Below are 26,832 nucleotides of genomic sequence, written 5' to 3' on the forward strand. Positions count from 1 at the left end.
ATAGCTTTCTTTAGATTCTCAAAGGAGTGCATGACTAAAATAAGGGTTAGGGTCCCTGGTTTAATGCAACCTCTAAAGAGTTCAATTTCTCTCTCCTTCTCTTTCTACTACCCATCTTTTCTTTCTTGACAATAGTGTTCACACAGTTAATAGCTCACAACAGTGAGAACTGTTATAAAGAAGCAGATTTAGAGCTAGATTTTATAGCACTGGAAAGACTGCATTAAAAAGTACACTGTTTTATTTGTCAACTAGGATTGTAGTGTCTATACCCTTTGAAAACAGTCATATAAGGCAAAGTTGTTTCTGATTACTATGGTTGATTTGACTTTGTCTAAAACTTTCAGGTGCATGAAAAGTAGAAAACTTCCTAAGGGAAAAGTGAAAATGTTAGTCTCTCAGTTGTGTCTGACTCCTTGCGATCCCATGGACTAGCCTGCCAGGCTCCTCTGTCGATGGAATTCCTCAGGCAAGAATATTGAATTGGGTAGCCATTCTCTTCTTCAGGGAATCTTTTTGACCCAGGGACTGAACCCAGGTCTCCCGCACTGCAGGCAGATTCTTTACCACCTGAGCCACCAGGGAAGCCCCAAGAATACTGAAGTGGGTAGCTATTCCCTTCTCCAGGGGATCTTCCCAACCCAGGGATCAAACCTAGGTCTCCCATAACTTCCTAAGTTCAGGATCAATGAAAGTATTTAAAAATAATGTTTATAATTATATACTCTAGGTGTTTCTGGGGCAGGAGGTAGATGCCCCCACCTCCATGGTGTATTGATTGGAGATTCATCCCTATGGACTGAAACTCCAAGATGAGAATAGAAGGACAATTAAGGGAGGATGGTAGGCCTTGCCCAAATCACATATTTCTCCCTCTTGAAGTCAGGAGACCTCCCTGACCACACATGTCCAGAAAAGCTCCTTGGAGACCAAAGGGCAGTGATGCTAATTAATGCCAGGCTACACATGTCTTTTCAGTAAAATTCATCTTGGCTAAGAGATGCGTGCACACATATGGGAGGATCCTGAGATATACCAACTATGGACTGTGAACCAGGCAAATCAAAATGATTAACTAAAGGAAACATGGATGGCAAGCAACATTCTTTAGCTGCCACTGGCAAACTCTAAAATTAATCTGGTTGTATCATATAAAAATTTCAAGAAAAATAAATGCAATTCATTGTACAAGGATGCCACAAGGATTGGTCAAAAGAAATGCTTCATAAAAGTAATTCAAACTGCCATGAGGGCGTGGCTCAGTGACTCTTTCCAAATCTATCTGTGTGTTTTATCCACACATACTGTACTTTTGTCCCCCTCTTCATAAATACTTTGTTTCACTACTTTCTGTCTTTGTAGGAACTCTTTTCTGCAAAGCCAAAAGGCCAGGGCCCTTGTCATGAACCCCTGGGCTAGTGGCTAGGGTCTGGTGCTCTCACCACCGTGACCTGGCCTCAGTCTCTGATTGGGAACAGGTGTTGCAAGCCAAGGCCACCCAAGATCTGTTCTTTTACAATAATCAGACAGAGACAGTGATGGAAATGCAGATCTGAAGTTCTCTGGATCAGTCAGCTAATAGGACAGACAGAGAAAAGGTAGGTAAATTTTACCTGCAACAAAATTATAATTTTAATAGACTGAAAATATGTAGGTAGGAAATAGAAGGCTTCAAAGTTTAGAGGAAATGATAATCAAGTGGAAAATGGGTTAAAATATTAATACTTCTCCTCTTGGCTTATTTCTCCCAGTATTCTTCCTAATTTTTTACATCTCATAGAATACTTAACTCTCAGTAGCCCTGCCACACACACACTTACGATTCAGAATCCACTTCAGATTTGCATTTGTATTGGTTCCCTCTGATCCACATTACTATAATAAGTGCTTTCTAACTGTCCAGGGTAATTTATGTATAGTATGAAAATGGATTGGTAAATATAACTTAAAAGCAATTTTTAACTAATTGGTAGCCTGCATTCTTTAATGTTCCAATAGCAAAACTTTTGCTTTCCTTGTACAATAAATTCCATTTTATTTTTCTTGAAATGCTTATATGCTTTACAGCCAGATTTATTTCCAACTGGAAAATGTTGATGCTATCCAAATCTACAAGGATTAAGTTACTGGAAACTGCAGTCACTGACCTTTAACACACCCAGAAAGGAGTTCAGAGTGGAGATCAGGAATGAGGCACTCTGTGCTCTGGGAAAAGCTGGCAGAACAGACCCTCAGATAGATATCTTCAGTAGGAAGTTTTATGAACCCCAATTTGTGCATCTTATCATACCTAGAAAGGCACTAAAATCAATAATGGAGAAGTATGCTCCTCATGACTAGCAATAAACTTGCACTGAGATGCATGCTTAATTGCACATACTTTCCTCACCAAAATCACATATATTCTGACCTCCCCCATCACCTCTGTAGAGCTGTTCCTCCGAGCTATCTGAGAAGCAATCTCATGGGCTATAGTGCTTATTGTTGTGCAGTTGCTAAGTCATGTTGGATTCTTTGCAACCCCATGGACTGCAGCATGCCAGTTATTCCTGTCCTTCACTATCTTCTAGAGATTGCTCAAATTCATGTCCAGTGAGTCAATGATGCCATCCAACCATCTCATCCTCTGTTGCCCCCCTTCTTCTTTTGCCTTCAATCTTTACCAGCACCGCCAGGGTCCCTGCAAGCCAACCAGCTGCACCACCTTCACACTCAACTCTCACTGAGACAGAGCTGCCACAAGCAAAAAAAAAAAAAAAAAAAAAAGCCTTGCATTTATGCATGCAGAGTCACTTCGGTCATGTCTGATTCTTTGCAACCCGGCTTCTTTGTCAGAGAAGGGCTTCTCCAAGCCAGAATATTGGAGTGTATTGGCCAAGACTGGTTGCCATACACTTCTAGAGCACTATACTTCCAACTACTCTAGCTGTCAACCCCCCTGAGTACCTGGTGCTGCCAGAACCCCTGTGATCCAAGCAGCTGCACCACCTTCACATCTGGCCCTCACAGGGGCAAAGCCAAGCCCTCCAGGGCAGCCTCAGGAGCTAAACCCCAGTGGACGACCCACATGTAGAGATGGAAATAAAGCCACAATTGAAACCCAGGGGCGGTGTGGCTAAGGAAGAAGATCCAAAATCTTGCCACCAGCTGTACAAGATGCAGATTAAATCCACACAATCAACTAAGCAGACTCTGCATCTATGGAATATATAAAAGGCATTGAGAGCACCCTAAAAGAAAATGCACTAGCTCTGATAGCTGAGGACACTGGAGGTAAGAACACACAGGAGTAGGGCCAGATTAGAATCTGAGCAGCCCCCACAGCCAGTCCAGAGAGCAGCACAGTGTTGGAGGACATCCTAGGGAGGTAGGGGGACTGCAATTCCCAGCATAGGAAAGGACTCTGACAGCTGTGACTCAAGAAAAACATTTATTATTTTTATGTTTTGACTTGTTCTGTAGATTCTTTTGGATTTTTCCCCCTCCCCCCTACTCTGTTGTAGTTGTAGATTTTATTGGTACTAAGAAACCCAATTAAGCTTTTGAGCTTTTTTCCCCTCAGTCACATTTTTTATTGTTGTCATAAACCTCTGCCTCTACACTGGTCCTTTGCAGTTCTGTGAAGTTTTCCTCTTTTTTTTAATTTTAATTTTTAAAACCTATTATTTTTCTACATTTATTCCTTTGTTTGCTTTTCCTACTGTTCTTTTCCTCTTGCAGTTAATCTTTAATGTATACAAATCTTCTTTATCTGCCTCTGTTTAACTTTGCATATCTATTCTTTCTTTCTTTCCTTTCTCTCCTTTCCTCTCAACATATTTGTTAGTTTTATTTTCATTGCTTTATTCCCCAATTGGCAACTTTCTTTAGTTTTGTTTTCCAGTTTGTGCTTTAATGTTCTGGTAAATATAAATTTTGATTTCCTTTGTTCACTGGGTCAATCTATTGTACTTTATTTTTTTGAACGGTTTTGATTTTACTTATGGTTGTATATGTATATCTGTATATTCAGTCACATTTCCTATTGTTGTTTTAAACCTCTGCCTCTACATTAGGCTTTTGTAACTCTGTGGAGTTTTCCTACCCATCCCCCCCCGCCCCCCCCCCCCCGCTTTTTGGTTCTTTTTCTGTTTTTTCTCTTTTCTCTTTTTTACATTTTTAATTTTTAAACCTATATTTTTTCTACATTTATTCCTTTATTTGCCTTTCCTACTGTTCTTTTCCCCTTGCAGTTAATCTTTAATGTATATAAACCTTCTTCATCTACCTCTATTTAACTTTGCATATCTATTCTTCCTTTCTTTCCTTTCCTCTCAACGTATTTTTTAGTTTTATTTTCATTGCTTTATTCCCCACTTGGCACCTTGCTTTAGTTTTGTCTTCCAATTTATGCTTAAGTTAGTTTTGTTCTTAATTGGTAAATATAATTTTTTATTTCCTTCATTTGCCAGATCAATCTATTGTACTTTATTTTTGCTGTACTGTTTTCACTTTGTTCATGGGTGTATAGGTATATGTGTATATTCTATTATTTTAATTATTATTTGTCTGATTTTGTAACTGCCATTGGTCTGTGGTTTATCTTTGGTTACTCGTTTTTGGATATTGGTTTAAATCTCACTTAATACATAAAAAAAAACCACTGGTGGAATCTTTGTTCTGATCAGAGATCAAGCACTGAGCCTTTGGAGTGGGAGCACTGACTCTAAGACCCATGATTACCAGAGAACTAACCCTGCTGCTGCTGCTAAGTCACTTCAGTCGTGTCCAACTCTGTGCGACCCCATAGACAGCAGCCCACCAGGCTCTGCCGTCCCTGGGATTCTCCAGGCAAGAACACTGGAGTGGGTTGCCATTTCCTTCTCCAACACATGAAAGTGAAAAGTGAAAGTGAAGTCGCTCAGTCATGTCCAACTCTCAGCGACCCCATGGACTGCAGCCCACAAGGCTCCTCCGTTCATGGGATTTTCCAGGCAAGAGTACTGGAGTGGGGTGCCATTGCCTTCTCCGAACTAACCCTAACAAATATCAAACAATGAGAACTCATACAAAGGAAACAACTTGAATACAAGACCCAGTGTCACCCAACCACCAGTAGCACCCTGTGCAGGATGCCTCATCTAAACAAACAAAACAAAAATACAAACCCAGTCATCAGAAGACAGGATTACCACCTCACTCAGCCTTGCCCATCAGAGGAAAACAAAAAACAAAAAACAAAAACTCAGCACAAATCTCACTCTATATGAAGCTCGCACAAACCACTGGACCAACCTTAGGAGGGCAGAAACTAAAAGGAAGAAAGAATTAAACCTTCTCCAAGGATAGAATTCAAGTTTTCTTGAAACCTGGGAAAGGAGACCTCAAACACAATAACTTAAAAAAAATAAAAAGAAAAGGCAGAGAAATACTGCACAAATGAAGGAACAAACTAGAAACACAGAAGTCCAAATAAAAAGAAATGGAAAATCACCTGAAAAAGAACTCAGAGTAATGATAGTAAACATGATCAAAATCCTTGAAAACAAAATGGAGAAAAGGCAAGAATCAGTTAATAAATACCTAGAAGAATTAAAGAATAAACATTCAGAGACAAACAACACAATTACTGAAATTAAAAATACTCTAGAAGGAATCAATAGCAGAACATCTGAAGCAGAAGAACAAATCAATGAGCTGGGAGATGAAGGGGTGGAAATAACTTCTGAAGAGCAGAATAAAGTAAAAAGAATGAAGAGCTGAGGAGAGTCTCAGAGACCTCTGGGACCATGTCATATGCACCAACATTTGAATTATAGAGGTCTTGGAAGAAGAAGCTGGAGAAGGAAATGGCAACCCACTCCAGTACTCTTGCCTGGAAAATCCCATGGATGGAGGAGCCTTGTGGGCTGCAGTTCATGGGGTCATGAAGAATCAGACATGACTGAGCGACTTCACTTTCACTTTTCACTCTCATTCATTGGAGAAGGAAATGGCAACCCACTCCAGTGTTCTTGCCTGGAGAATCCCAGGGACAGAGGAGTCTGGTGGGCTGCCATTTCTGGGGTTGCACAGAGTCGGACACGATTGAAGTGACTTAGCAGCAGTAGCAGCAGCAGAAGAAGAGAAAAAGAAAATGTATGAGGACATTTTTGAAGAGATTATAGTTGAAAATTTCCCCAACATGGAAAAGGAAACAGTCAATCAGGTCCAAGAGGCACAAAGAGTCCCATACAGGATAAACCCAAGGAGAAACACACCAAAACACATATTAATCAAACTACCAAAACTAAACACAAAGAAAGAATATTAAAAGAATCAAGGGAGAAGCAACAAGTAACATATAAGGGAAACCTCATGCACTTAACAGCTTATCTTTCAGCAGAAACTCTGCAGGGCAGAAGGGAATGGCAAGATATATTTAAGGTACAGAAAGGGGAAAATCTACAACCAAGATTACTGTACCCAGCAAGAATCTCATTCAAAATTGATGGAGAAATTAAAAGCTCTTCATACAAGCAAAAGTTAAGACAATTCAGTACCACCAAACGAGCTTCATAGAAAATGTTAGACTTCTATAGTCAAGAAATACAACAGAAGAGAAAAAGATCTAGAAAATCAAACCCAAACAATTAGAAAATGACAATAGGAACATATACATCAATAATTACTTTAAATGGAAATGGATTAAATGTTCCAACCGAAAGACACAGACTGGCTGAATGGATACACAAACAAGACCCATATATATAGTGTCTATAAGAAACCCACCTTAGACCTCAAGACACATAGAGACTGAAAATGAGAGGATGGAAAAATATACTCCATGCAAACGGGAAGCAAAAGAAAGTTGGAGTAGCAATCCTCATGTCAGACAAAATAGACCTTCAAATAGAGATTACAAGTGATAAGGAAGGACACTATATAATGATCAAGAGATCAATCCAAGAGGAAGACATAACAATTGTAAATATCTATGCACCCAACATGGAGAAGGCAATGGCATCCCACTCCAGTACTCTTGCCTGGAAAATCCCATGGACGGAGGAGCCTGGTGGGCTGCAGTCCATGGGGTCGCTGAGAGTCGGACCAACTGAGGGACTTCACTTTCACTTTTCACCTTCATGCTTTGGAGAAGGAAATGGCAACCCATTCCAGCGTTCTTGCCTGGAGAATCCCAGGGACGGGGGAGCCTGGCAGGCTGCCATCTCTGGGGTCGCACAGAGTTGTACATGACTGAAGTGACTTAGCAGCAGCATGCACCCAACATAGGAGGATCTCAATACATAAGACAAACACTAACAGACTTAAAAGGAGAAATTGACAGTAACACAATAATAGTAGGAGACTTTAACACCCCACTCACAACAAAGGGCAGATCATCAAAACAGAAAATTAATAAGGAAACACAAGGCTTAAATGGTACATTAGATGAGATGGATCTCATTGATATCTTCAGGACATTCCATCCAAATGCAGAAGAATACACCTTCTTCTCAAGTGCACATGGAACATTCTCCAGGATAGACCAAATCTTGGGTCACAAATCAAACCTCAGTAAATTTAAGAAAATTGAAATCATATCAACCATCTTCTCCAACCATGCTATGAGACTAGATTTCAATTAAAAGAAAAAAAAAGAACTGTAAGAAATACAAACACGTGGAGATTAAACCACACATTTCTAAATAACCAACAGGTTACTGAAGAAATCAAAAAGTTTATAGAAACACATGACAATTAAATTGCAACAACTCAAAACTTATGGAATGCAGCAAAAGTGGTCCTAAGAAGAAAGTTTATAGCAATAGAATCCTACCTCAAGAAACAAGAAAAACATCGAATAGACAGCCTAACATTACACCTAAAACAACTGAAAAAAAGAACAAAAAGCCCCCAAAATTCATAGAAGGAAGGAAATCATAAAGATTGAAGCAGAAATAAATGAAAAAGAAATGAAAGAAACAATAGTAAAGATTAATAAAACTAAAAGCTGGTTCTTTGAGAAGATAAAATTGACAAGCCTCTAGCCAGACTCATTAAGAAAGAGAGAGAAGAATCAAATCACCAAAACTAGAAATTAAAAAAGAGAGGTTACAACAGACAATGCAGGAGCACAGAAGATTATAAGAGGCCATTATGAACAACTTTATGGCAATAAAATAGATAACCTGGAAGAAATGGACAGATTCTTAGAAAAGTTCAATCTTCCAAAACTGAACCAGGATGAAATAGAAATTATGAGCAACCCAATTACAAGCACTGAAATTGAAGCTGTGATCAAAAATCTCCCCAAAAGCAAAAGCCCAGGACCAGATGGCTTCACAGGAGAATTCTACCAAACATTTAGAGAAAAGCTAATGCCTATCCTTCTAAAACTCTTTCAAAAAATTGCAAAGGAAGGAAATCTTCCAAACTCATTTTACGAGGCCACCATCGTCCTGAGCAAAACCAGGCAAAGACAACACACACAAAAGAAAACTATAGGCCAATATCACTGATGAACCATAGATGCAAAAATCCTCAAGAAAATTTTATCAAACAGAATTCAGCAACACATCAAAAAACTCATACACCACGATCAAACCATCATCCCTGGGCTTATTCAAGGGGTGCAAGGATTCTTTAATATATGGAAATCAATGAATGTGATATACCATATTAACAAATTGAAAGATAAAAACCATATGGTCATTTCAATAGATGCAGAAAAAGCCTTTGAAAAAATCTAGCACACATTTATGATTAAAACTCTTTAAAAAATGGGCATAGAAGGAACTCAACATAGTAAAGGCCATAAATGATAAGCCTACAGCAAACTTTATTCTCAATGGTGAAAAACTGAAAGCATTCCCCCTAAGATCAGGAACAAAACAAGGGTGTCCACTTTTGCCACTACTATTCAACATAGTTCTGGAAGTCCTAGTTACAGCAATCAGAGAAAAAAAGAACTAAAAGGAATCCAGATTGGAAAAGAAGTTAAGCTCTCACTGTTTGCAGATGACATGCTACTGTACATAGAAAACCCTAAAGATAGTATCAGAAAATTATTAGAACAAATCAGTGAATTTAGCAAAGTTACAGGATACAAAATCAATACGCAGAAATCACTTGCATTTCTATATACTAACAATGAAAAATCAGAAAGAGAAATTAAGGAATCAATCATGTTCACCATTGCAACAAAAAAAATTAAACATCTAATAAACTTACCTAAGGAGACAAAAGAATCAATATTTTGAAAATGACTATACTACCAAATGCAATCTACAGATTTAATGTGATCCCCATCAAATTACCAATGGCATTTTTCACAGAACTAGGACAAAAAAATTCACAATTTATATGGAAACACAAAAGAACCCGAGTAGCCAAAGCAGTCTTGAGAAAGAAGAATGGAGCTACAGGAATCAAGCTTCTTGACTTCAGATTATACTACAAAGATACAGTCATCAAGATAGTATGGTACTGGCACAAAAACAGAAATACAGACCAATGAAACAAGACAGAAAGCCCAGAAATAAACCCACGCACCTATGGGTACCTTATTTTTTGACAAAGGAGGTAAGAATATACAACAGGGCAAAGACAGCTTCTTCAATAAATGGTGCTGGGAAAACTGGACAGTTACATGTAAAAGAATAAAATTAGAAGACTTCCTAACACCATACACAAAGATAAACTCAAAATGGATTGACGACCTAAATGTAAGACCAGAAGCTATAAAACTCTTAGAGGGAAGCATAGGCAGAACATTCAGTGACATAAATCAAAGCAAGATCCTCTATGACCGACGTCCTAGAGTAATGGAAATAAAAACAAAAGTAAACAAGTGGGACCTGATTAAACTTAAAAGCTTTTGCACAGCAAAGGAAACTATAAGCAAGATGAAAAGACACCCTCAGAATGGGAGACAATAATAGCAAATGAAACAACTGACAAAGGATTGACTTCCAAAATATACAAGCAGCTCATACAACTCAATACCAGAAAAATAGGCAACCCAATCAAGAAGTGGGAAAAAAATCTAGATGGACATTTCTCCAGAGAAGACATGCAGATGGCTAACAGGCACATGAAAGGATGCACAACATCACTTATTATTGGAGAAATGCAAATCAAAACTACAGTGAGATATCACCTCACACTGGTCAGAGTGGCCCTCATCAAAGGGTCTACAGATGATGAATGCTGGAGGGGGTGTGGGGAGAGGGGAACGTTCTTGCACTGTTTGTGGGAATGTAAATTGATACAGACACTATGGAGGATGTTATGGAGATTCCTTTAAAAACTAGGAATAGGACCACCATATGACCCAGCAATCCCACTCCTAGGCATATACCCTGAGGAAACCAAAATTGAAAGAGACACATGTATTCCATTGTTTGTTGCAGTACTGTTTACAATAGCTAGAACATGGAAGCAGCCTAGATGTCCATCGAGAGATGAATGGATGGATAAGTTGTGCTGCATCTACACAATGGAATATTACTCAGCCATAAAAGGAATGCATTTGAGTCAGTTCTAATGAGGTGGATGAACCTAGAACCTATTATATAGAGTGAAGTGAGCCAGAATACCTTATTCTAATAAATATATACAGAATCTAGAAAAATGGTACTGAAGAATTTATTCACAGGGCAACAGACATAGAGAATAGACTTATGGACATGGGGAGAGGGGAGGAGAGGGTGAGATATATGGAAAGAGTAACAAGGAAACTTACACTACCATATGTAAAATAGATAGAAATTTGCTGTATGGCTCAGGAAACTGAAACAGTGACTCTGTGTCAGCCTGGAGGGGTGGGATGAGGAGGGAGATGGGAGGGAGGTTAAAAAGGCAGGGGATATATGTCTACCTATGGCTTATTCATGTTGAGGTTTGACAGAAAACAGCAAAAATCTGTAAAGCAATTATCCTTCAATAAAAAATAAATTAAAAAAAAGGATTTTCCACATTTGTTGTGATCTACACAGTCAAAAGCTTTCACATAATGAAGCAGAAGTAGATGTTTTTCTGTACTTCACTTGCTTTCTCTATGATCCAGTGAATGTTGGCAATTTGATTTCTGGCTCTTCTGCTTTTTCTAAATCCAGCTTGTACATCTATCTGGAAGTTCTTGGTATATGTATTGTTGAAGCCTAGCTTGAAGGATTTTGGGTATAACTTTACCAGCATGCAAAATGAACGCAATTATACAGTAGTCTGAATATTCTTTGACATTGCCCTTCTTTAGGCTTGGAATAAAAACTGATATTTCCTTGTCCTGTGGCCACTGCTGAGTTTTCCAAATTTGCTGACATATTGAGTGCAGCACTTTAACAGCACCATCTTTTAGGATTTGAAATGGCTCTGCAGGCATTCCATCATCTCTATCAGCTTTGTTTGTAACAATGTTTTCTAAGGCCCACTTGACTTCACACTCCAGGATGTCTGGCTCTGTGGTAAGTAATCACACCATCTTGGTTATCTTGATCAGTAAGACCTCTCTTGTATAGTTCTTTCTATTCTTGCCACCTCCTTTTAATGTCTTCTGCCTGTTACATCTTTATAATTTTTGTCCTTTATCATGCCCATCCATGCATGAAATATCCCCTTGCTCTCTCCAATTTTCTTGAAGAGATCTCTAGTCTCCCATTCTATTGTCCTCCTTTATTTCTTTGTTCATTTAAGAGGGCCTTCTTATCCTTGCAATTCTCTGGAACTCTGCACTCAGTTGGATATATCTTTCCCTTTCTCCCTTGCATTTTGCTACTCTTCTTTCCTCAGCTACGTGTAAAGGCTCCTCAGACAACTTTGCCACTTTGCCTTCTTGAATTTCTTTTTCTTGCAGATGGTTTTGGTCACTGCCTCCTGTACAGTGTTATACACCATGGTCCATAGTTCTTCAGTCACTCTGTCTACCATATCTAATCCCACAAATCTATTCATCACCTCTACTGTATAGTCAGAAGGGATTTGATTTAGGTCATACCAGAATGGCCTAGTGGTTTTCCCTACTTTATTTAATTTGTGTTTCTCTAAATTTTTCAATAAGGAGTTGGTGGTGGAAGCCACAGTCAGCTCCTGGTCTTGATTTTGGTGACTGATAAGAGCTTCTCCATCTTCAGCTGCAAAGAATATAATCAATCTGATTTCAGTATTGACCGTTTGGTGATGTTCAGGGAATGATGCTAAAGCTGAATCTCCAGTACTTTGGCCACCTCATGTGAAGAGTTGACTCATTGGAAAAGACTCAGATGCTGGGAGGGATTGGGAGCAGGAGGAAAAGGGGATGACAGATGGCTGGATGGCATCACCGACTCGACGGACGTGAGTTTGAGTGAACTCCAGGAGTTGGTGTTGGACAGGGAGGCCTGGTGTGCTGCAATTCATGGGGTTGCAGAGTTGGACACAACTGAGCGACTGAACTGAACTGATATGTAAAATTATTTCTTGTGTTGTTGGAAAAAGTTGTTTGGTATGACCAATGTGTTCTTTTGAAAAAACTCTGTTAGACTTTGCCCTACTTCATTTTGTACTCCAAGGCCGAACTTTCCTGTTACTCCAGGTATCTTTGACTTCCAACTTTTGCACTCTAATACACAAGCTGGAATCAAGATTGCCAGGAGAAATATCAATAACCTCAGATATGCAGATGACACCACACTTATGGCAGAAAGTGAAGAGGAATTAAAAAGCCTCTTGATGAAAGTGAAAGAGGAGAGTGAAAAAGTTGGCTTAAAGCTCAACATTCAGAAAATGAAGATCATGGCATCTGGTCCCATCACTTCATGGGAAATAGATGGGGAAACAGTGGAAACTGTGTCAGACTTTATTTTGGGGGGGCTCCAAAATCACTGTAGATGGTGACCTCAGCCATGAAATTAAAAGATGCTTACTCCTTGGAAGGAAAATTATGACCAACCTAGACAGCATATTCAAAAGCAGAGACATTACTTTGCCGACTAAGGTCCGTCTAGTCAAGGCTATGGTTTTTCCAGTAGTCATGTATGGATGTGAGAGTTGGACTGTGAAGAAGGCTCAGTGCTGAAGAATTGATGCTTTTGAACTGTGGTGTTGGAGAAGACTCTTGAGAGTCCCTTGGACTGCAAGGAGATCCAACCAGTCCATTCTGAAGGAGATCAACCCTGGGATTTCTTTGGAAGGAATGATGCTAAAGCTGAAACTCCAGTACTTTGGCCACCTCATGCGAAGAGTTGACTCACTGGAAAGGACTTTGATGCTGGGAGGGATTGGGGGCAGGAGGAGAAGAGGACGACAGAGGATGAGATGGCTGGATGGCATCACTGACTCGATGGACGTGAGTCTGAGTGAACTCCGGGAGATGGTGATGGACAGGGAGGCCTGGGGTGCTGTGATTCATGGGGTCGCAATGAGTCAGACAGGACTGAGTGACTGAACTGAACTGAACTCTAAGATGAAAAGGATATCTTCTTTGGTGTTAGTTCTAGTAGGTGCTGTATGTCTTCATAGAAAGGGTCAACTTCAGCTTCTTTGGTGTCAGTGGTTGGAGCATTGTTTGATCTTTGTTGTGTTGAATGGTTTGCCTTAGAAATGAACCAAGATAATTTTGTTGTTTTTAAGATTGTACCCAGGTACTTTATTTTAGACTCTGTTGTTGACTACTAGGGCTACTCCATTTCTTCTAAAGAGTAGATATAATGGTCTTAAATTTGCCCATTTCCATCCATTTTAGTTTACTGATTCCTAAGATGTCAATGTTCACTCTTGTTATCTCCAGCTTGACCACATCCAATTTACTGTGATTAGTTGACTTAACATTCCAGGTTCCTATGCAATATTGTTCTTTGCAGCATCAGACTTTACTTTCACCACCACACATATCAACAACTGAGCATCATTTCTACTTTGGCCCAGCCATTTTATTCTTTTGGATCTATTAGTAATTGCCCTCCACTCTTCCCCAGTAGCATGTTGGAAACCTTCCAACCTACAGGGGATTGTCTTTCAATGTCATATCTTTTTGTCTTTTCATACTGTTCATGGAATTCTTGCAGCAACAGTACTGGAATGGTTAGCCATTCCCTCCTCCAGAGGACCATGTTTTGTCAGAACTCTATGGCCCATCCATCTTGAATGGCCTTGCACAGCATGGCTCATAGTTTCACTGAGTTACAGAAGCCTCTTCACCACAACAAGGCTGTGATCCATGAGGGGCTACAGTCCATAAATCCCAATAAAACTGAACTAATCACTCTCACATTGTGCTTTTATTTTTTTTTGCTCAACACCAGCACTGTCAGGATGTGGGTCTAATGTGCTAATTTGAAAAATTTATATAAATACTTCAATTAAGTTTTATGAGGAAAATTTATTTTAAAACCATTAACATTCATATACATTTCATAAAAGTTTGATTACAGAATACCCTGGAGTCGAGTGGTTAGAATCCTCCTTCCAATGCAGGGGACACAAATTCAATCCCTGGCTGGGGAAAATTCCATATGCCATGTGGCAACTAGGCAGCTACTGAGCCTGTGCTCTAGGACCCTTAAACCCACATGCTGCAGCCATTGAAGCCCATACACTCTAGAACCCATGCTCTGCAACAAGAGGAGCCACCACAATGAGACACCCACAAACCACAATGAAGAATAACCCCATTCACTGCAACTAGAGACCCAGTATAGAAAAAAAAAGTTTGTTTTAAATGTACTTTTTGCTATCATAAATTTTCTACCCCTATAGATTTGGAAGGCTAAACATTGAACCATTATTCTACGGAGGCTTAAGAGGGAGAGGATATATCTATACTTATGGCTGATTCATGTTGTTGTATGGCAGAAACCAACACAACATGTAAAGCAATTATCCTCCAATTAAAAATAAAATTTAAAAAAAGAAAGAAAAGGAACCCTTCCTTCTTAAAAATTATGCTACTGTGTGAGAATGAATATTTTAATATTCAAAAATAAAACAATTTTTTGGGCTGAAGATGGTGGAGGAGTAGGTAGACATGGAGTACATCTCTCTCCACAGATACATCAGAAATACACCTTCAGACACAGAAGGTCTTGCAGAACACCAGCTAACAGTGTGCAGGAATACATGACCACTGGAAAAGAACATATAGACCCATGCAAAACTCAGCAGGATGAGCAAGGAGTGGAATAAAGAGGACAGTGAGGAGGACTGGACCTGCACCCAGGGGGTGGGGAAACTGAAGCAGGGATCAGATCCCCACAACAGGGCAATTGTTTGGGACAGAGAAGCACTTGAGGCTGTTGGGGAGTGAAGCAGCTGATGTGTGACAGTCTGAATGGAATAAGAATCACAGAGACAATCCTTGTCTTAGCCCTACACACTACAGACAGGGACACAAATCCCCTAAAAAGTTCAGCGGCTGGGAGGTGAAGCGTAGGGATTTGAGATCAACCCGAGGGCAAAGTCTACTGTTGACTGTGGGGAGACAGCCTGAGAGAATGTGAGGGAGGAAATCATGGTGGGAAATGCCTGTGGAGGAAAACCAGGCAGCCATGGAGGAAAGGGGATACTGCTGAGTTATCACTGTAACCGCTTTTCCCCCACATGCCAACACCAGCAGCTGAACAACACAGAAAGACCCCAGAGAGGTTGGCCCTTGGCATGGCGCTTGACATGGCACTTGACATGCCGAGCAACAGAGAACGACCCAAGCCAGGAAAGCCAAGCTTGAGTTCACCAATGGTGTTCTTTAGTTCAGTCCAGATGCTCAGTCGTGTCTGACTCTGCAACCCCATGGACTGCAGCACGCCAGGCTCCCTGTCCATCACCAACTCCTGGAGTTTACTCAAACTCATGTCCATTGAGTCGGTGATGCCACCCAACCGTCTCATCCTCTGTCATCCCCTTCTCCTCCAGTTTTCAATCTTTCCCAGCATCAGGGTCTTTCCCAATGAATCAGCTCTTCACATCATCAGGTGGCCAAAGTACTGGAGTTTCAGCTTCAGCATCAGTCCTTCCAATGAATATTCAGGACTGATTTCCTCTAGGACTGACTGCTTTGATCTCCTAGCTGTCCAAGGGACTCTCAAGAGTCTTCTCCAACACCACAGTTCAAAAGTATCAATTCTTCGGTGCTCAGCTTTCTTTACAGTCCAACTCTAATATCCATAAATGACTACTGGAAAAATCATAGCTTTGACTAGACCGAACTTTGTTGGCAAAGTAATGTCTCTGCTTTTTAATATACTGTCTAGGTTAGTCATAACTTTTCTGCCAAGGAGCAAGCGCCTTTTAATTTCATGGCTGCTGTCACCATCTGCAGTGATTTTGGAGACCAAAAAAATAGTCTCTTACCGTTCCCATTATTTCCCCATCTATTTGCCATGAAGTGATGGGACCAGATGCCATGATCTTAGTGTTCTGAAGGTTGAGTTTTAAAGCAACTTATTCACTCTCCTCTTTCACTTTCATCAAGTGGCTCTTTAGTTCCTCTTCACTTTCTGCCATAAGGGTGGTGTCATCTGCATATCTGAGGTTATTGATATTTCTCCTGGAAATCTTGATTCCAGCTTGTGCTTCATCCAGCCCAGCATTTCTCATGATGTACTCTGCATATTAGCTAAATAAGCAGGGTGACAATATACAACCTTGATTCTATATCCAAATCCTTTTCCTATTTGGAACCAGTCTGTTGTTCCATGTCCAGTTCTAACTGATGCTTCTTGATCTGCATACAGATTTCTCAGGAGGCAGGTCAGGGGGTCTGGTATTCCCATTTCTTTCAGAATGTTCCATAGTTTGTTGTGATCCACACAGTCAAAGGCTTTGGCATAGTCAATAAAGAGGAAGTAGATGTTTTTCTGGAACTCTCTTGCTTTTTCAATGATCCAATGGATGTTGGCAATTTGATCTCTGGTTCTTCTGCCTTTTCTAAATGCAGCTTGAACATCTGGAAGTTCACGGTTCATGTATTGCTGAAGTCTGGCTTGGAGAATTTTGAGCATTACTTTGCTAGCACGTGAGATGAGTCCAATTGTGTGGTAGTTTGAAACATTCTTTGGCATTGTCTTTCTTTGGGATTGGAATGAAAACTGACCTTTTCCAGTCCAGTGGCCACTGCTGAGTTTTCCAAATTTGCTGGCCTATTGATTGTAGCACTTTCACAGCATCATCTTTTAGGATTTGAAATAACTCATCACCTCCACTAGCTTTGTTTATAGAGAGGCTTCCTAAGGCTCACTTGACTTTGCATTCCATGATTTCTGGCTCTAGGTGAGTGATCACACCATCGTGATTATCTGGGTCATTAAGATCTTTTTTGTATGGTTCTTCTGTGTATTCTTGCCACTTCTTAATATCTTCTGCTTCTGTTAGGTCCATACCATTTTCTATCCTTTATTGTGCCCATCTTTGCTGAAATGTTCCCTTGGTATCTGTAATTTTCTTGAAGAGCTCTCTAATTTTTCCCATTCCACCATTTTCCTGTTTCTTTGCCCTAATTACTTAGGATCTCAAGTTCTTTGAGAACAGACTCATTTTGAAAACAAATTAGTCCATTTGGATATATTTGGTAGAAATGAGGGGAAAATATTATTTTTCAATGAGTGTTAAATTTCAGTTTTGTTACTGGAATTCAGTATATACTGACTCATTTCTCAGAGAGTTCCTTGCTGTTATGCTATATTAATGTAAAGCTTATCGAATTATTAAAAGATATTTTAAGTTTTGTTTCTGAAGCTTATCTCAGTAATCTTTAGATGAAGATAAGATGCCCCATGACTTGCAACCAGCAGATTATGTATACTGGAAAAGACATAATTTAAAGGACAACCTAGATGGAAGAACCTTTATCAGGTGTTCTTAACTAGCTCACGTACAGTGAAACTGAAGGGAAACTGACTCTTGGATTAATTTCAACTTCCAAAGGCCCCAGATTGGTCTATAGAGAGAGGACTGCTGACCTCAAACTCACTTTAAAATGACACTGCAATAGGGAAAACTACACTTAGACAAGGACGAGATGAGAAGAAGATGAGACAAGGATGAGAAGTAGACAATTTACCCATGATGTTGGACCTGATTTGCATGATCATTTATAATGTTTTCTTGAATTCTTGGACCTTTGAATATAAATCAAATGTTTTCTTTCGTGGACATGATCCTGTGCTAGGTGTCTCGTACTTCTAGATTACCTTGTTGAATTTCTCCACTACAAGGCTCTAATTGGATGACCTTTAGAAAATTTATTTTAAAAGAAAAAAAAATTCAGTCTTGGTCAAGCTACTCTTGATATTAGCTGGTAGGATCATCACACCTGGCCAATTAATAATACCTGATCTGACCCCGGCCATAAATTGAATTTTCCTTTAAAGTTATTCAAAGCTAAGACAGAGAAATACATAAAAATTCAGCCAAGGAATAAAACTTCCCACAGTTATGGGATGGATTTATATCCTTAACACCAGGCTATGGTCATTTAAGTTTTAAGCCCCTGTTTTATCTTGGGAACAATGAAATCATACTAAAGATAGCCAGTGTAGTAACCCTAAGAAGTTGGACTGGGAGCCTTATGGACAGTTGTTGTTCAGTCACTCAGTTGTGTCCTACTGTTTGCAACCCTATGGATTGCAGCACACCAGGCTTCCCTGTCCTTCACCATCTCCCAAGGCTTGCTCAAACTCATGTTACTAAGTTGGTGATGCCATCCAACCATCTCAGCCTCTATTGTCCCCTTCTCCTGCCTTCAATCTTTTCCATCATCAGGGTCTTTTCCAGTGAGTCGGCTCTTCACAAATGGTGACCAAAATACTGGAGCTTCAGCTTCAGCATCAGTCCTTCCAATGAATATTCAGGACTGATTTCCTTTAGGATTGACTGGTTGGATCTCCTTGCAGTCCAAGGGACTATCAAGAGTCTTCTCCAACACCACAGTTCAAAAGCATCAATTCTTTGGCACTCAGCCTTCTTTATGGTCCAACTCTCACATCCGTACATGACTACTGGAAAAATCATAGCTTTGACTAGACAGAAATTTGTCGGCCAAGTAATGTCTCTGCTTTTTTAATACACTGTCTAGGTTTGTCATAGCTTTTCTTCCAAGAAACAAGTGTCTTTAATTTCATGGTTGCAGTCACTGTCCATAGTGATTTTGGGGCCCTAGGAAATAAAGTTTGTCATTGTTTACATTGTTTCCCCATCTATTTGCCATGAAGTGATGAGATCAGATACCATGATCTTCATTTTTTGAATGTTGAGTTTTAAGCCAGCTTTTTCACTCTCCTCTTTCACCTTCGTGAAAAGGTTCTTTAGTTCCTCTTAACTTTCTGCCATAAGGGTAGTGTCATCTACATATCTGAGGTTACTGATATTTCTCTGGGTAATCTTGATTCCAGCTTGTGCTTCATCCAGCTCAATATTTCACATGATGTACTCGCATATAAGTTAAATAAGCAGGGTGGCAATATACAGCCTTGACATACTCCTTTCCCAATTTGGAACCATTGTTCCATGTCTGGTTCTAACATTTCTTCTTGACTTTCATACAGGTTTCTCAGGAAACAGGTAAGGTGGTCTGGTATTCCCATCTCCTTAAGAGTTTTCCACAGTTTGTTGTGATCCACATAGTCAAAGTCTTTAGTATAGTCAATGAAGCAGAAGTAGATGTTTTTCTTAAATTCTCTTGCATTTTCTATGATTCAGTGGATGTTGACAATTTGATCTCTGGTTCCTCTTTTTCTAAATCCAGCTTGTACATCTGGAATTTGGCTAATGTACTGTTGAAGCCTAGCTTGAAGGATTTTGAGCATTACTTGCTAGCATGTGAAATGAGTGCAATTGTGCAGTAATTTGAACATTCTTTGGCATTGCCCTTCTTTGTGATTGGAATGAAAACTGACCTTTTCCAGTCCTATGGCCACTGCTGAGTTTTTCAAATTTGCTGGTATATTGAGTGCAGCACTGTAACAGCATCATCTTTCAGGATTTGAAATAGCTCAGCTGGAATTCTATCACCTCCACTAGCTTTGTTTGTCATAGTGCTTCCTAGGGCCCACTTGACTTTGTACTCCAGGATGTCTCACTGCAGGTGAGTGATCACACCATTGTGGTTATCTGGGACATTAAGATCTCTTTTGTATAGTTCTTTTATGTAATCCTGCCACCTCTTCTTAGAATCTTCTGCTTCTGTTAGGCCCATACCTTTTCTGTTCATTATTGTGCCCATTTTTGCATGGATAAATTGGCAATATATAATTTCCCAGAAAGATAAATATTCTTACAGTGCAGACTCTCAGGTGACCTGAGAATATACAGGGCTGCACCTAATGGAATTTCTTGGGTTAATTCTTATTCATGACTTTGATAATACTGCTAGCTATGTTATTTGGACTTTGCCTATTTTATAAGATTATTGTTTCTTTCATTACCAAATGTGTGACTGAACCTCTGATGAAAATAATGATGACTAGATGACTTGAAGCAGTTGATCACATATATAGTCCTGCATGTGGTCAATGATTGTAATAGTGTAAATCTAGCTATGGGAAGATACAAGAGGGAAGTTTTTCTGGACCATAATAGATTGAGTTAGACAGCTGGTCCGGAGCCCTTTGATTACCACTGATAGACCTAGTCCAGTAACAGCACATTTACTGGCCTATCAGCGAAATCTTCACCACACCTAGAATGAGACTGCCTAGTACAATGGGGGTGAAATGGTCATGAAACGCCTCCCCAAATATCAAATTTATTACCATGAGGGGCCCCTGTCAACTTCAAATTGGTACTTGCCAATTGGGCACTTTCTCTACAAGGATTAAATCATGTGTTATTGCAGCTGCTGACCTTCAACACACCCTAAAAGGAGTACATGGTGGACCACAGAAATGAACCACTCTGTGCTTGGGGAAAACTGGCAGGACAGGGCTTCATATAGATATTTTCAGGAGCCAATTTTATGAGCCCATTTCTTTTATTATCCTCAAAGCACTAAAATCCTGCATGATGATGACTGTTTCTCATGACTAGTAGAAAACTTCACCAGACTAGCAGAAACCTTTTGGAAAAATATGTGCTTGATTGCATATATTCCCCCCTTACCAAAATCACAAACATACTGACCTCCCTGCTGCCTCTGGGGCAGTTTATCAGAGCTATCTGAGGTACTGTCTCCCAGGATGCAATCCTCATTTTACCCCAAATAAAAACTTAACTCATTACTCTCACATTGTGCATTTTTTTTTAAGTCGACACACACATACCAATCAACTTGGGAGTGAATAAAATCTACTATTACATCCATGAAATGAGAAGTACAGAAACTTCCATCAAAGTGGTCTGAAATTTTCAGTTTTGCCACCACTTTAACAACACCACAATATACAAAAGAAGTGATAATTTTATGCATATGCTTTTAATAAAGGACTTAGGAAGATAAAGCTGGTCAGTATTTGTGGGTATTGCTGTAGCAAGACACATAGTTTAAATAATATTATATATAATTACCTTGAGCAGATTGGTGGAAAAAAGGATTTGTAGCAAATTGGCAACTTGAGCTTAACTGCTGAAGTCCCCAGTGCTTTTCTTTTTCTGGCTCTCCAATCCATCTCATATATTACCAAGACCCAGGACCAGCTTTCCTGTTGTGTCCCTTTGTTGATTTAGCCAGCAGGATGACAGTCATTATTTCTTAAATGCATCTTATCTTACTGTTTTTTTTTTCCCTTTAACACCATTCCCTACTAAGATTCTATTTCCTAATACATTACATGTCTAACTCAATCTGCTGATGGCCCGTTTATCAGGCTGTTACAAATAATGCATTTAATAGTTTTGGACACTGTGTGGGATACAGCCCTAGCCCTTTTAGGGAAGTAAACAGTCATGGTTTGCATGCTATTAGGAGCCATCCATTCATTATTATATTACATAATACCTGCATGCAAAAGACTACAATATGGTACATTACAGCTCTGGTTAAAAAAATGCAGATGTACTATACCTCATGAACAATTTTCTACTGATTGGATGGAATTCATGAATTTTCTAAGAACATGAGACTTGTGAAAAGGTCTAACAATCTTGTCATGTGCCTTTGGTGATTGATAGAGGCATAGAACAGGTCTTTGGTGCCAACTGAGTACCTTAATTACTCCAGGAGAAGAAGTTCTAGAATGTATGAATGGAATATTCTTCACTTGCAGTGACTGTTGGACTTTTTTGTAAAAGAAGAGGACAGATACTCATTCCTTTAAAGTATCTGCTCCTAATGACCAGGCAGCCTGCTTTGGGGGCACTGTGAGTGTGCAAATATGTATAGACATATATGTATGTGATATGTGAAAGGGATAGGCTTTGCATGACTGTTATTAATACTTATGAATTTGGGCCACATTAAATTTCAGATGCACATTTAAATAATTAAATTAGTGCCTCTTAACTTTCTGCCATAAGGGTAGTGTCATCTACATATCTGAGGTTACTGATATTTCAATATTCTTATACTTACTTGGATTGTGCTTAAATCTTCATTAATCTCAATATCTACACTTTGTGTAATTTGGCATAAACATGAGGAAGCACATGGCACTTTCTTTTCTCTGGAAAAGACAGGCCTGAAAATGGTGCCAGAGGGCAAAATGACCTGGGCTGATGCCATATAGAAAATAAGAATTGTATAAACTGCATACTTTCAGATTTTGGAAAGACTCTTCAGAAATGATCCTGCCTTAGTTACTCTCAATGTTCTAAGCTGCTCCATGTTAGTTCCAGTACTGGGAAGCCAAGTCACTTTAACAGTGCACTGGATGTGGCAACTGTGAGTTCTGTCCCAGACAGCTATGTGCTTTTGGAGAGTGCTTCATTTCTTTTGCCCTTAATTTTTCAGGTTTGTACCATGGGGAAAATAATTTCTATTCTGCCTCTTTCCAAGGACACTGTTAGAATGAATAGTAAGCTCTGCAAGAACAAATCATCAATGAGAGCAAGGAAGAAAGAATCAAGCACACTGATTTGTTTAGAAATACTGTTCTGATTAAACTTTTAATTCTACCCCTGCAATGAAGGATATATAAGAGCACTGGGGAATTACATAGCACCTTTCACCTGTATGCCTAACAATGAGCATCTTTGTTTTGCAAATGGGGAAGATGGCTACTAAAGACTGGGGGATGAGATCCCACAGAGGTTATTGGAAATGTCCCCAAGGAAAAGCAAGCAAAGGAGCCAGATCAGGGTATGCTAATTATCAAACAAACCTCTCTGTTTTCTTTATAAATAATCAACCAACTTGGGGGGGGGGGGTTGTTTAGGTACAGAAATCAATACACAATGACCTATAATAAGGACAGTATCAGAGCTATAATAAGGACAGAGTCTATAAACTAATGGAATAAAGGTTCAGAGATAGGAATAGGGTTTCTTTATTTCCCTAAGTCCCCAGGTAAAACCCTGCTTTATTTGGCCCTTTGAAGACAGTATGAGTCTGTAAGACATTAAACAATCATCTTTGCATTACAGCTTTCCTGAGCTTTACCCTTCCACTGCTTTTTCATAGTTCCCTGACATTGTCTTTTATGAACTGATTTCTATGAGTGCTGATACACTCTATTCATTAAATAAGTTATTGATTCCTTCCCGGCTTTGAATCATAGTTAGCAGCTGTTCTGCCTAAACTCTTGGCAGAAGATGATGGACTGGATAGGTTGCTTTGAGGCCTACTGGCTTTGGAGTAAGCAACAGTCCTACTTTTAGGAAAGGTGCATTTCTATATGAATATAAGGCAAGGCTTGTCAAACACAATACCATGTGGATGATCTATATGTTTTCAAGATAAACACCAAAAAGAGAGTGTTTTGAAGGGAAAGAGGAAGGGGAAAAATCTTCTCATCTGAACATATATGATTTTATCATGAAACAGTGTGTAGAGTCTTCTAGGCTGGTTCTTGCCATTGGAGTTTGAAAAACAGCCCCTGGCACTAATAGTTGTGTATAGTATTCTCTCAGGTGAGATGATGGCCACAATCCATTTAATTTATGCTGAAAGTCTTCTCTTGACCAGAATTTCCTGGAGAATTCAAATGAACGGGTTTTTCATTGCTTTAAGTAGTTGGACTATGCAAATTCACAGCTCCACTGGAGCCTGAACACTGAATTGTTTGTGGCAGGCAACTCTTTTTTACTCAAAAAGGTTTCAGAGAATACTTTAGTAAACCTAATCCCTCTAGGATTTCAACAACTTGATATCAGTAAGGTGCCTCTAACTCACTGATCTCTGTAAGAGTTGGAACTTCTATTGTTAGCAGCTGTGCACTATGGCACTGACTGAGAAATGAAAACCATCAATACTCTTAGATATTATCATTATCATAGAGAAGAAGCAGCATTACTGTCCATACTTATTGATTCAGGAACTAGAACTAAAAGAAAGGCGTATTATAAATAAACTGGGAAATCGTTGTAAACTATCTTAATGGCTGCACTACTATTGAAACTAAACAAAAAAAAAAAAAGAAGGAAAGAAAAAAAGAGAAAGAATTAATATATTACTATTGGATTTTTCACTATTTGTACACTAATTCCTGTTGTGAAAGAAAATCTTTAGTGCTAATCCTTAAGCTAATTTCAAATATGAAATTTTGTCTTTGTTAACAGTATTATAATTAAACCTGAAAATCATCCTTAAACCTCTTAACAAAACCATTGGTCCATAACTTGAGCTTATAGTTTTTCTTTCATCATAAGAGTAATTCATGAAGGTTAAAATAAAGCAAGGTAGCATAGAAAAGAATAAAAGTTATTGGAGAATTTTCCCACACTCTGGCATTAACAGTCTTTAAAACTCTAATCATTATGTTAAATAAAATGGAAATCTGATCTGATCTCTATTAGCTGTGGTGCTTTCAGGAACACCACACATCTATGACAGAGAACAGGTTTTACATTGTTCAATTCTCAATTCACAGACCTTGATCATAGTGTTGAATCTCCCTCTTAAATTTTAGGTACCTGATATAGGAAAAGGTGTTCACAGCTCAGCAAACATTTAGATTGCTATTTAGGAAAAAGATATGATTGAATAAAAAAATTCAGATTTTTTTTAAACCTCAATTTTCACAACACAGCAGCAGAATTTTGTGTAAATATGTTGCACATATGTATGCTTATAAATGCACATGTGCACAAGCAGCAAACTTGTCTGATTCCCCTCAACAAAACAAAGACCTATAGATATGATTAACGGTCTTTCTAGGGGAGTTAAAGACTCCAAGGGAGTCTTTTGAGTTCCCCTTTACCTGACAAGAGGAATAAAAAGAGCCTCTGGAAAGATAGATATGTACATTTAGGCTTTCACTGAGGGGAGGAGAGGAAATGAAGAAAGAAGTAGAGGAAGACTGGCTTGAATTAATTGCTACCAGATTGATGAGTTCAGCTAGTAAATTAGATAACCTATAAGTTTTGAAACATCTATCTGCACAGCAAGTATTTGATGGGATGCTTTCAAATTAAGAAGTTTCAATCTGCCATGGTGACTTATTTTGAAGATCAGAATGGTTCCCAACACTGAACTCTGTAAACTTCATTGGAGATGGAGGGTCCTGGGGATGAAAAAAAAAAATTCACAAGTGAGCTGAACTAGTGTAAATATTCACATGGTAACATCCATTGACAATAATATGCAACTGTTAAAATTATGTTGTTGAAGAGTATGAGTCAGCATTGAAAAACATTAAGTGAAAAAAGCAGGATGTAAAATTATATATACAATGTTATTTTAACCCAGAATTTTTATCTGGAACAAAAGACAGATGAAATACACTAAGCTGTTGAAAGTGGTATTCATGAGTAATTTATTTTCATTTTCTCTAATATTTTCCACATTTTCTCTAGTACATACACATAATTTTATAATGTAAAAATATTTATTCTTGAAATTCTCAAGATATAACATAAGCTTTGAAATTGCACAATCTGAAGTTTGAATTCTAACTTTGCCATTTACTATCTCTATAATTCTGGACAAATTAATTTCATCATCTATAAAACAAGCATAACAAAATCTACCAAAAACAATGTCTGGCATATAATGTACTCAAGTTATTATTAGTATAAGCCCTCTGGAAAACAATTTGGCCACATATATTAACAGTCTTTTAAAAAGTTCACACCAGTAATTTTGCTTCTAGGATCCTATCATACCATCACAATATTGTAAAATAGTTAGCCTCCAATTAAAATTAATAAATTAATTTAAAACATAAAAATGTATAACCAACACACAAAAGAAAATGATTATAAATGAAGGAAAAAATTTATGTTCAAAGATATTATTGGCAACCTTACTCATAATAGTGAAAATTGGAATAAAATCTTAAGGTTGGACAGCAGAGAAATGGTTAAATAAACAAAAGTACCTTGATATAATGGAAAATTACTTGCAGCATTAGTGGAAAAAGCAGAATTCAAAACTGAACACAACATGGTCTCAATGCTTAAAAAATATATTCATAGAAAATATTGGACAGCATACAACAAAATGTGAACATAGTTATCTTTAGGAGGTGGGATTATATGTGATTTAAACTTTCTTCATAGTTTTTTCTCCTTTCTCTTATGTTTAATATACTTTCAAAACTATTTCTCACACACACACACATACACATACACATACACATATATATATTTTGCTGTACCATATGGCTTGCAGGATCTTAGTTTCCCTACTAGGGATTGAACCTGTGCCCACTGCAGTGAAAGCACCTACTCCTAACCACTGAAATGCCAGGGAATCCCTTAATATATTGTTTATATTATAAAAACAAATTATGCTCATCATAGAATAACTGGAAAATGTAGAAAGGCATAAAGAAAAAAATGACCTATAATTTCAGAAACTGTTTTCTATAC

At 38.6% G+C, this 26,832-nt stretch overlaps 1 protein-coding gene across 1 annotated transcript in view; it reads right to left on the minus strand.

Moving 5' to 3' along the window:
- Positions 1-22,937: 22,937 nt before the first annotated feature.
- Positions 22,938-26,832, minus strand: part of ZDHHC15 (zinc finger DHHC-type palmitoyltransferase 15) — a 115,430-nt gene continuing 111,535 nt past the window's right edge. The window contains exon 12 of the mRNA XM_070291849.1: positions 22,938-25,523. The gene's annotated coding sequence lies outside the window, so the exon portion shown is untranslated. The remainder of the gene's footprint in view (positions 25,524-26,832) is intronic.

This window comes from Ovis canadensis, chromosome X, assembly GCF_042477335.2.
Source record: "Ovis canadensis isolate MfBH-ARS-UI-01 breed Bighorn chromosome X, ARS-UI_OviCan_v2, whole genome shotgun sequence".
In the NCBI taxonomy this organism is placed as follows: Eukaryota; Metazoa; Chordata; class Mammalia; order Artiodactyla; family Bovidae; genus Ovis; species Ovis canadensis.